Source organism: Macrobrachium nipponense, chromosome 20 (genome assembly GCF_015104395.2).
Source record: "Macrobrachium nipponense isolate FS-2020 chromosome 20, ASM1510439v2, whole genome shotgun sequence".
Lineage (NCBI taxonomy): Eukaryota > Metazoa > Arthropoda > Malacostraca > Decapoda > Palaemonidae > Macrobrachium > Macrobrachium nipponense.
In genome coordinates, this window is record NC_061089.1 from 82,940,144 (window position 1) to 82,952,643 (window position 12,500).

The following is a 12,500-nucleotide window of genomic DNA, read 5'->3' on the forward strand; positions in this document are numbered from 1 at the left end:
ACTCCTCTCCCAATCCTTGGCTAAACTTCTTCTCAAGAAGGCATAAGCAATGTCATATTTGGCTAATATAGAAAATGTACAGCAACGGAAGTTTGCCCTACACTGAAATCTGCAAGTTACGCAGGAAGTTCATTCTTGAGGTGCTAAATTGTTACTTGCGTCATATTGTACTAAAAATATACATGTTAATGTAATAGCTGGTTTACTGTTTTATTCAATAGATGTCAAACTTTCAGTAAATTCTCAAATTCTTTTAACATTAAAAAAATCTTAACTTGTGGGTCTTAATCTGAGGAAAAGCTAGATATTGAAATTTTCTCCTTTTGACGTGGTTACGGAAGGACGTGTAAGTGGACTTGATCCTGTGTAAAGCCTATTGGATGGAATGCCTTAAAGTAATGATACGGTACCTAAAATGTAAAATACTAAAGGTCCCACAATAACTAATATAGGAGGTAGGTCACTTTAAATAGTTAAGTACATTTCGAAACTAAACCAAGATGAGCGCCTGAATGGCGTGGTTGGTATGGTCGTTGCCTGTCACCTCGGTGGCCGATAGTTCGGTTCTCGGGAATTCCATTGAGGGGTCAGAGATGTGTATTTCTGGTGATAGTTCACTCTCGACGTGGTTCGGAAGTCGCGTAAAGCCGTTGGTTCCGTTGCTGAATAACCACTGGTTCCATGCAACGTTAAAACACCATACAAGCAAACAATAAACCCTATTGTTTCTAGTCCTTTTAACAAATATAAGTCCAAAAGTGCACCTTGTCTGTGAAAATGTCTTTTGGTAGTCGGCTATGGTAGTTATCGTTTTCGTTTGACTAATTAGTCTGGTAGTTAACTACATTTTATAACTAGATTTGTAACGAATAGTTACTGATGGGGCACCAGTTAACTAGAATGCCGTGTAATAGTTTAAAGGATTGATTGGAGTTGAACATGTCTTTTATTTTTTTAACTTAAGCATATGTATTAGGGCTCGTGCCTTGTATGAGGTAATTTTAGACTTGCGATAATCTATACGCTAAGTCGGTTGGTATTGCACTTCCATCTTCAATGGAGTGTCTGGGGTTTTGTAGATCACTTACGAAGTCGGTATTATCTTTACGACGATGTGTTAAAACTCATGGTTCGGTGAGGTTCTTGTAGAAAACACTAAGTATAAAAAATTATATATTCTTCTGAAGTTTTACATGGTGAAGATCAGGTATGATTGTACAAGTCTTCTAATAACGATAGCTTGATCGCTTCTGCCAATGATGATGGCTAATCCTATTCCTCTACATGATAAAGCTTAGGTAAAGAGGTACAGGTCTTCTAATGACGATAGCTAACTCTGTTCTCCTTGTCTACCATCTCTGTTACAAGTTATGAAGGAACAGACAGTAGTTCGAACATATGAACATACATACAATGACATAGTTTCATACGAACACACAATCAAATGAGACACGCTACAGATCACGTAGGCGGTAGTTGTCTCAAGCAGGGAGCTTGGACTAATGTTTATAAACAATTGAATGACCACAGATGACGGCATGTCAACTTAGCCTACATACTTATTGTATACGTCATCTTTAGCGTCTCTAGTCTGATCACATTCCTGCAAGCAATCTGGTTGACCTCTTTAGTTTTAGACTTTTATATATATGGACTAACATTCCATATTTTTATTATGTAAACACTTACATTAGCTCGGTCAGCTACCAAAACCAACTACTGAATATTACTCAAACTTGACTTGCATTTGACTTATAGGAGTGTGATACAGACACTATGTGTATATATATATATAAGTAAATAAAAATTCATGGTGTACATGAATTGATTCAAGTAATAAAATATAAAACAATGATATTGGTAAATAATAGTGATCACGTGCTATATAATGATACAGTTTTTCACTTCATCTCTTTAAGATACTTATGCTACAGAAAATACTAATGTACTCTGATAATTGCATAGAATGAAGATTAACATATAAAAATCATATTTATAACTGATAAAAATTTTCATATATGAATTGATAACATTATTAACGTTTATGCTGATTGATTCGTTGATTTTTATGCTAACTGTTACATATCTGATTCATTAATCAATATACTAACTCATATATAACTGCAGATATTGGTAAGAAAAAAGGTAACAGATTGATTATAGGCTACCTGATTTGTTTATACATATGTATATGGATTCATATAATTATGATTACTATATGTGCACTTTAAATAGATTCCTATTGCGTCCACGCAAAGATATAATTTAGATTCTGTTATGTATGATCATTTATATAATAGATTCCTATTGCGTACACAAAGATATATTTCGACTCTGTTATTTATGATCAATTATATATAGGATACATGATACTTTATATCTATAGGATACATGACCGAGGTTATACTACTTCACTTTTAACTAGCGTTCGAACAACTTTTCGTCCATTACACAGTTCCAGACAACCACCTATAGCCAATTGAAACGGCCTTTTTCAATGGTTAAAACAAGGGGAAAATTTGCCTGGGCGGGTCCAACGTTCTATTTTTGCGCTCATACTTATTCTCTGCATCCTAAGCTACACGATTACGTTCGCGATGAATAAAAAAAAACATCCCCAGCACGAGTCCTTCGCCAGCAAAGTAGAGTTGAATATCCTTCGGGTCGTAATTGTCGGAAGTATGTCCCTTTTGTAGTCGAATTCCGACAGCCGCTGGAGCGTTCCGCATGAAAACGAGATTAACGACGAGATACGGTGTCGGTCGAAGAAGTCCATGAAATTCCTTTCACATTGTAGGCGGTTGTTACTTGACTGTAGTCGTCCGCTGCGACGAACGATTTTTTGAAGTTGCGATGGAAACTCTCATACTGCAGGATACTGTAACCAGGTTCCTTTAATCAGCCTGCAAGTGAAATTATACTTGTCACAAGGGCAAAGTAAATTCAGACGACATCCAAATACAGGGGAGGGGAGAGAGCCATTTAGACCAGACTTAACCCACATGAATTCGCTGATATTTTGGAATTCAGAAGAGTCCGCTGTACAAACTTTTTATCCATGGCATTAACAATGAGTGAACCTATCCAGGTCTATGATGACTCGTAAAAATATCCATAATTATAAAAAATAAATAGATATCAATACGAATCTCAAAGAAAATTCGATATTACTGGTGTAAAGTTACTAGACAAGAAGTGGAAATGGAGCTATTTGTAAGATTGCCAGGCAGCATAAGAGTCAAAGAGAATATTAATCATGATTCTATGTGCCCTAACAAAAGTTTCATATTCAATTTTCTCGTGCGCATCCTCTGAGGTTAATTTTTTTAAAAACTTTATTAATAGGTAGGAGATGCAACGAAAAAACCCACTATGTAAACTAAATTTCTAAAATAAACGTTTGGTTTTCCAAGAAAATGTGACATTTTCCCATGAAATGTTTTTACTTGAATTGTAATAGGCTAATGTTGCAAGTAAATATTTCATATTCATATCGTGATACTTCCAAATGTCTATGAGGTTCAGAAAAAATTAATTCATTTTGATGTTATAGAAATTCTATTTCCTTATTTTGTTTATTAATTTTAAAATGATTGCAAGTTGTATTGCGCACACCGATAGACACTTGTACCTAACGTCTGCCTTGCCCATGAGAAGTTCGGGCTAGGCATTCCTTTCTCCAGTCAATCTGCTTTTGCAAGCGCGAGATGAAGCCTGTGCAAGCAGATATTTGAGGTTAAAGGAATCACTGCTGATACGGCAAACGCGACAGACCTTCTAGAACTGATGACGTCGTCACCAGCTTAAGAGTTACGTTACTTGCTGTAAGAGATACGACTTTAGGATAAATTTATTATCTTTTAATACTCGACCCACACGAAAAGAATGTCTGAAAAAAAAAAAAACAGTACCAAAATTGAACAATATATTAGTTTCATGCTGGAAATCTGCATAATTGTAATTATGTTAAATTAAATATTCCTTATTCAAACTAATGAAAAAAGGTTTCCATACAAATTCTATATATATTATTAGCCCTGTATAAGATTCATATAGGATTATTCCATAGATAACATTTTCACTTCTAGACTTCCTGACTTTAAAATCTCTTTTATTTTATTTTATTTATTTTATTTATTTAATTTTTTTTTTTCATTGACTACGAATATAAATCACCGGGACAGACAATATGTCAGTAGGTTTTGGATATGTGTTTGAACTTTTAGCTTATTTGTCATTACTAAAGCGTTAAGTTAGAGTTCAAATCTTTACGCATATATATTTGGTTACGTTTTGCTTATTGATTTTATCGTGATTTTCCTTTTTATTCGTGATTCCTTTTTATTATAATTTGTAACCCTTCCGACTTCTTACGGAGTGTATTATATTGACTCCACTTGTATCCATATTTATTTTTTTTTTTTTTTATTTATTTATTTATATATATTTGATAAATTAATGGTTGGCTTGAATATGTGGAAAAGTCTCTAGCGGCGTACCGTATAAGGCTACTTGCGGCATTAATTCTATAGATACAAGATATAACTGATAAAGGTATTTAAAACCGCGAGAACCGCTATAATCCAGTTTGGATCCAATATCACGAGTTGTAACTCGTAAGACATTGACACTTTTTTTATTTATCTCTTATTCTACCAAACCGATTGACTCTGGGGTGATAAAATATATTGTTGTTTTCTTAATGGAAAGGAATTCACACAACGTGTTAAGGAGATTATTATTGATTTACACCACCCGAGTCACAGATTATTATGTGTTGAATTCCATATTTACTGATTTAGCACTCATAAATATTCCTAACGCACTCAATTGCGGTGTTTGTTTTTAGTGCTATTAATTCTATATAACGTGTCAAGGAACTATTAACACTAAGAAGTGTTTATTCCCTCTGTCAGACTCGTAATTCTGTTAATAATTCTACGTATATTCTTTCAAGGATTGATTTGGCACAGGATAGGCTCCTAAACTGACAGGTGTCTTAGTGTATCCCTTGTTTTCATGACACGTGTTACAATCAGTTATGTGCTTTTTATATCTGTAAGCATTGTAGGCCAGAAAACAGTGATTTGCTTTCTGTGAAAAAGGAGGGAACCCTGGATGACGGAATGCAACCAGTTTATGACGATTGGTATGAGAGAGATTATTACTACTACCTGGTCGTTAGTCATCTGCTGTGTTCTTCGGGTTTTCCTCGTCACGGACCTACATATAATATTACATTTGATTACATTATTCTGATACACATACTTTAAATATATTTTTGCTTTAGGGTTTCTGCTCGAAAGTGTTTATTGGTTTGCTTAGCCGCTGACCCTGTTTCCGTTTCGAAGTGTTTATTGTTTTGGTGTTTATTGCTGCTGACTCTGTTTCCGTTCGAAGTGTTTATTGTTTGGGTTATGTCTGTTTGACTCTTGCTTTGTTTCAGTTTGTAACAGTTCTGCGCTCCAACCCAGATATTCAATGCTCGCGATCTCTTGGGTTAAGGAATTTTCTTGTTTAGATACGGTTTTAACAATAGGTACGGATGTTTCTATATTTTTTAGTCTAATTAATGGTTCTTTGCGGTATGGTGCGGGATTGCGGGATATGCGTCAGCTATGATATTTGCTTTCCCAGGTAGATATCTTATCTTGGCTCCAAAGACCTGAATGATCATTTGTCACCGATGTTCCTTTTGGACTGTGATTAAAGCCTTTGAAAAAACTCGGTAAAGGACTCATGTTCAGTAAGGACTTTATCAGGATAGCCATAGATTATGAACTTAAAATGTACTAGTGTTAAAGATACCTAGCCCTTCCTTGCCTATTACTGCATATTTACTTTCAAAGGGCTTTAGTTTACGTGAATAAAAGCTATAGGAAGAACTGTTTATCATATTGCTGAAGTAGTATCCCTCTTACCCCTTGGTCTGAGGCGTCTGTTGCAATAAAAAAAAATTCCTTATTTAAATCAGGGATTTTTAAGTTAGGTAAGCTGCATTTTTCGCTTTTAAGATATCGAACGCCTGTTGATGCTTTTTCAGACCATAATAAATCTACGCTCTTCTTCGTAAGATCTGTTAAAGGAGCTGTCATGATTGAAGAGTTACATATTTACATACGATTGTAATACCCAATACAGCGCAAAAGTGCTGTATCCCCCACCCCCTATTTTACGTTAATAGGTACCGCGGAAGTTATGAATAGCCGACACCTTACCTTGGACTACTTTAAGACCTTGACGAGACACTAAAACCTAGATAAACATGTTCGGTTTTTTAAAACTCACATTTAGATATTTTACTCTGAGATTATTTGTCTTTGTCTCTGTAGCACTAGCTCTACTTTATGTGAATGTACTTCTAAGGTATTAGAAAAGATTACAAGATCATCCATATAGGCATGTAGGGTATCCCCTAAAAAGTCTCCAAACACTATATTGTAATTGGGGTGCAACGTAAGCCGGAGCATACGTAAAAATTGATAATGTCCCCTGAGTTGGTGCTGAAAACGGTGTATGAGGTACAATCACTTAGGTAATGGTATCTGGTAAAAGCATTCAAGTAAGTCCAAGTTGGTGAAAAAAAAATTTATTCTAACCTAACAGAGATAAGATGTCGTCGGTACATCGCACTGGAAACTATCGGAAGTCGTTTCCTTGTTTAAGCGACCGTAATCTGCGCAGTACGCCAAGTCCGATCTTTTATGGCATGACGTTTGAGGGAAAAATTATATGGGCTATTTGATTTCCTAATGACTCCTATTACTAACATTTTCAACTTCGTCATTTATCTCTATTTTGAAATTTCATTGAGAATCTATACGAAGGTACGTAAATAGCTTTATGTTTGTCCTTAGACCGTTTTTGTTTTGTGTTTAAATTACATCCGTTTTTTTCCAGAGATCACTCGCCAGTGGAGAAACTTTCCTGGTATTCAGGTAAAAGATAAAAAAAAATTCTGCTGTAATCACCTCTGCTTGAATGACTTTACGGATATTACTTTAGATAGATTATCAGAGAGATTCATCTACGACTGGTTGGGCGGGATTAAAAATTAGCAACAATAAAAAATGCAATATTTATAACTTCCGTATCCACGATATGTATACTTTTAGGGGCTTTGTTCGCGGAAATCGTTATATTTCAGAGTGTCGGGAAGATTAAAATTTCATTTCCCAGCAGCAAAGTCTTTTTACACTCACTAAGACATTCGAGGGTGCATGCTTCTCGAGATTTTGCGTGCAAAGTGCGACTGCGGTTGTGGGAGAATTCTGTTGGGTCATTTGAACAATGTTATGATTTATGAGACAAATGTATAGTTCCTTTATATAAGTTATTATTTGATTAACTGTCTCATTTTTGTTCAAACGGATTTTAATATGTTTGAAGGTTTATAGGATTTCCCTTTGATAAACACGCCTTATTTTGCAGGATGTAAGATAATATTTTGTATACCCCTAGATGGATCTTACAATTACACTAGATACAGATCAATGTTTTTATAACTATAGAGGTATCTGTAAGCGCTCGCTTATCCGGACTTCTCATTAGGGAAGTTCGAACAACAGACGGTGAGTCCGTAAATACAGGATAATACGTGTACTAATGAAATAAATCAAGATATTCTAATTTTTACGGCGCGTACAGTCGGGCTTAATCCACCACTACTTATAATAACTTATGTATTAAAAAAAAAAAACGAAAAACCTGCTCTGATTACTTTATACGGTCGTGTGATGCATAGGGAAATTCCTTTTTAATTTTAAAAAGGTATTTGGGATGTATGATCCAACATCGCTTTTTCCCCACTCTGCTAGAGTCGCTTATTGTGTGGAATTTGCTTTGCTTTGAACACTTCGGCAGTTTTTTGACTGACCTTGACCGCTTGACTTGGTGACCCAGTCACCGAGTTTGCTTGTTTGATTCTGAACGGGCTACTGTTTCTATTTCTTTTGTAATAATTGGGATCCTTCTCTTTATTACCATCGGCAACGTATTGTGTGTTTTTAGCATTATGTTGCTGGTTACGTATAAAACAATGAATGACGAAACTATTAGGAACTGAGCGATTACTAATAGACAAGTTATCACTACTGCATTCAATATTAACTGTTTGTACTTCATTCTTTGCTAAATTTTGAAATAGTGAGAATCCTGGTCAGCGCATTTAGCCTGATGAAAGTTTTTTACAGACATGTTTTTTGATTCCTTGGCAATCCAGGATCCATATTTTTAAGTTAAGTTGAAGTCCATTGAGGTTCGATATTTTATATAACTAAAAAAACTCAAGGCTAAAACTGCGATCGGGACTTTGCAAAGGAGCATTTATTGTCATGGCCTGAAATAGTGTTCCCTCTAATGTATCTTGATTTGTACGGGTGTTCCATTGTTTTTGTGTGTTTTTCTTAATCACTGACGGTGCTTAACGACCTATCCATGCATCTGTATAAATACAGACGTCCACTGCGTAAACGCATATTCACTGTTTAATATGATTTGTTACGTAAGGGATTAGTAATCACCCAAAATGATAAAATTAACATAGTATATGATTATGATATTTTCAGTAGAACTTCTGGAAACAGACACTCAAAGATAAAAACTCGCAGTAGCGAAATCTCAATGATGTAGATAATTTCTGTAAAAAAGTAAGCTTAAGAATGTCTCGTAACTTCAGCCACAGAATAACGAAATTCGACCTGCAAAGGAAACACTCAAAGTTACTCCAAATGAATAAAAAAATTGTACTTAGCTTGCTTTTGTGGGAAGTCACGGTGTTCCGATAACGACACACGGCCTTGGTCCTCCTTCTCTATTTAGCGGACGACCTGGTTTGGCTTCAGTTTCCCCCGTGCGCGTTGTTTCGATGATTCGAGCCCTTGAAAATCCGATGCTGCAGACGCGTTCGGTTTGTTTCTTGCAGTGCCGGAAAACGCTCACTAACGATGTTTTTCTTGAATGATTCTAATGAGAGACGAAGCTTCCGTTGTCGTAAGAAAAAGACACGTCGGTTTTGTTTCTTGAAGTTATTCACTAAACGATGATACTAAATTGGTTGAAGAATCTGTTGCTTTCGTCGTCGTTGAAGAGTTCTTATTGTTTTCTGAAGTCGCTCACTAACGATGATACTAGGTTGCTTGAAGAATCTGCTGCTTCCGTCGTCGTTGACTTCTTATGATACATGATTTATTATTCTGATTTTTCTTCGTAGGACGTTGTAGAGTTCTTCTGGTACGCTGGCCACCAATATTAGGGCTCGTGCCTTGTATGATAAGGCGCCCTATGAGGTAATGTTAGACTTGCGATAATCTATACGCTAAGTCGGTTGGTATTGCACTTCCATCTTCAATGGAGTGTCTGGGTTTTGTAGATCACTTACGAAGTCGGTATTATCTTTACGACGATGTGTTAAACTCATGGTTCGGTGAGGTTCTTGTAGAAAACACTAAGTATAAAAATTAAAAAATTATATTCTTCTGAAGTTTTACATGGTGAAGATCAAGTATGATTGTACAAGTCTTCTAATAACGATAGCTTGATCGCTTCTGCCATGATGATGGCTAATCCTATTCCTCTACATGATAAAGCTTAGGTAAAGAGGTACAGGTCTTCTAATGACGATAGCTAACTCTGTTCTCCTTGTCTACCATCTCTGTTACAAGTTATGAAGGAACAGACAGTAGTTTCGAACATATGCAACATACTTACAATGACATAGTTTCATACGAACACACAATCAAATGAGACACTACAGATCACGTAGGCGGTAGTTGTCTCAAGCAGGGAGCTTGGACTAATGTTTATAAACAATTGAATGACCACGATGACGGCATGTCAACTTAGCCTACATACTTATTGTATACGTCATCTTTAGCGTCTCTAGTCTGATCACATTCCTGCAAGCAATCTGGTTGACCTCTTTAGTTTTAGACTTTTATATATATGGACTAACATTCCATATTTTTATTATGTAAACACTTACATATGTACTCTTGCAGAATTTAAATTATCTATCAATTGCTTCTCCCCGTAAGGGGAGTGTCCCTTCTGCCCCTCACAGCAACCTTTTATTCCTTTTCACTGCACCTCAGTGTTTTCGACCTTGCTATCCACGCACCTAAATAGTTTCATTGTGCAACTGCAAGGTTTTCCCAGTAATATTTTTCCCCCAAGAATACGATTATTGTGTAAATTGGTAAGTATCTCGGATTATTTATATACCCTTAATGGTATTATTGAAGTTAATCGAATAAATTAAAGGTTAATGGCAAAGTAAAGAACATAGGCACTCAGAAGTTGATAATACGTTATTATCTGTATGCATAGGATGGTGACTCTTAATTGAAAAAAATCAGACGTATGAATGGCATATTGTCTTAACAAGATTGAGTCTTGCGCGTGAATGATTAGGTTTTAACAAATTATCTCTTGAGTAAGATTTCAAGATTAGATCTGGTAAAAATAGCCGAATATTCTTTACTTGTTATTGGAGATCTTCAGCTGATCTGTTTTTGAACATGTTATTTTTTCCATTGATTAAGAGTATAGTAGTCTCCATAGCTCAAGTAACAACGTAATTAATCAACCTAACGCCATGGGCATTGCTGTTGGCTTTGCTGCCATAAATTCTCTAAGTTTCAAAATCGGTTAATCAAACGGCCAACATGGCGTTTGATATGATTAGTTTTAATTTAATTGATCTATTTTAAGGCCTGTCCACACGAGCGGGCCTGATCGGCGTACTCCAGGGTTGACGGGCAAATTCTGGCGGGCTTACCCGTGAATGTTGTCCACGTGTGTGAGGCAATGGAGAGGTGGGCGTGCCCGACGATGCCAGTAGTGTGTTCAGTGCGGTACGATAAACACGGTGCCTACTGCAAAGCAGAAGATATTGTGTAGCATGATAATTGCTTTGTATGTGATGAAAAAGAAGGAAAAGAAGAGAATATGGTGCAAAGAATGGCTCAGTAAAAGAAATGTATATGGTTAACGTACGTCTGCCAGGGTCGAAGCTCAAGCCATCGGGCACCACCATGGTGATTTTGCTACAAGACCCATCGGGCAATTTGACGGTTTGCCCGTCAAGTGTGCCCGTTAGAGGGGAGGTCCGACGATCAGGCCTGGTCTTGTGGACAGGTCTTAACACAGGTAAATATATTCTTACAGGGTTAATAGAACTCTAGAAGATGCTGCTAAATATCAGTGTGACTTTGTGTTAATGAATTTTGAGAAACAAAACACTACACTTGGACACTACTCTAATTTAATGTGCGTCCACATGGTCGAATAATGTCCGACGGAAAAACATTGTTACCAATCAACAATTGTCTGCCATATCTTTGCCTTTTGAGCAGACTAAAATCAGTGGTATACAACCTTATCTGGTACCACTGTTTGTTGCCAGATCTACTTCCTTTGTTTCAACACTTATAACATCCTCCGGCTTCGCCTATATGGTATCAATGTTTGTCCTTCGGACATTGTTTGACCATGTGGACTCACTTTTAGTTTACTAATACTTAACTTCCTAAACTATTCACTACCAAGGTTAGCAAGCTAACTGCCCTCACTCTTCTTTCACTCATCTTACCTATCAGCTAAAAAAAAAAAAAAAAAAAAAAAAAAAAAAAAAAAAAAAAAAAAAAAAAAAAAAAAAAACAAAAAAAAAAAAAAAAACCACCGTTTCTGGTAAGAGAAATTGGTGTTAAATGTAGGGTCGCCCCATGTCATATTATGTTCTTTAAAATAAAGGGCCATGTCCAGATGAGCGGGAGCCTGGGGTCGCAGGCAATGCATTTGTCCATCGAGCTCATATTCAGGAAAAACCAGCGAAATGGCCGTGACCGTGTTACGCACAGTCTGTGCCCAGTGATCTGAGGCAAGTACGGAAGGTACGAGACTGCCAGACTAACGATATGAAAAGGGACCGGTAAGATAAGATGTGAAAGGACTGTTTCCTCATAGATCTTTTTAACTTTAGCATATTCTGGGATTTAGTATACATACAGCCAATGGATTAGGTAACAGGATCTTGCATAAATAAACAAATTAATGTAAGCAAATGCCTCCGTTGCTAAAAATTTCCACATTGCTTCCAATCGAGTTTCTGTGGTTATGCTATGAGGCATGAATGTATCTTGTTTTCGGATATATGGCTCTACCTTTGATAGGAATGTATGGAATCGGTGGACATGATGGAATGTGCTTACGTGCATTCTCATAGGTTCTGTAATCATGTTCATAGCCATATTGTAGTTACATACTATTGTTGTGTGGCTAGCGTAAACATCTCTCCAATTTAGGCAATCTTTGCACCACATACTCTTCTTTTTTTATACAATCGCAAATTGTTATGTAGCTCAACGGTTTTTTTTTGGGGGGGTGGGGGTTGGGGGGGCGATGGGGAGGGGAGAGATGGCAGTACTGGCCACCATGTTTTTAGTATTAGCATCGTTGGGCACTCCCTCTCATTCGTCAACTCTGCCATGTGGTCAGGCCTT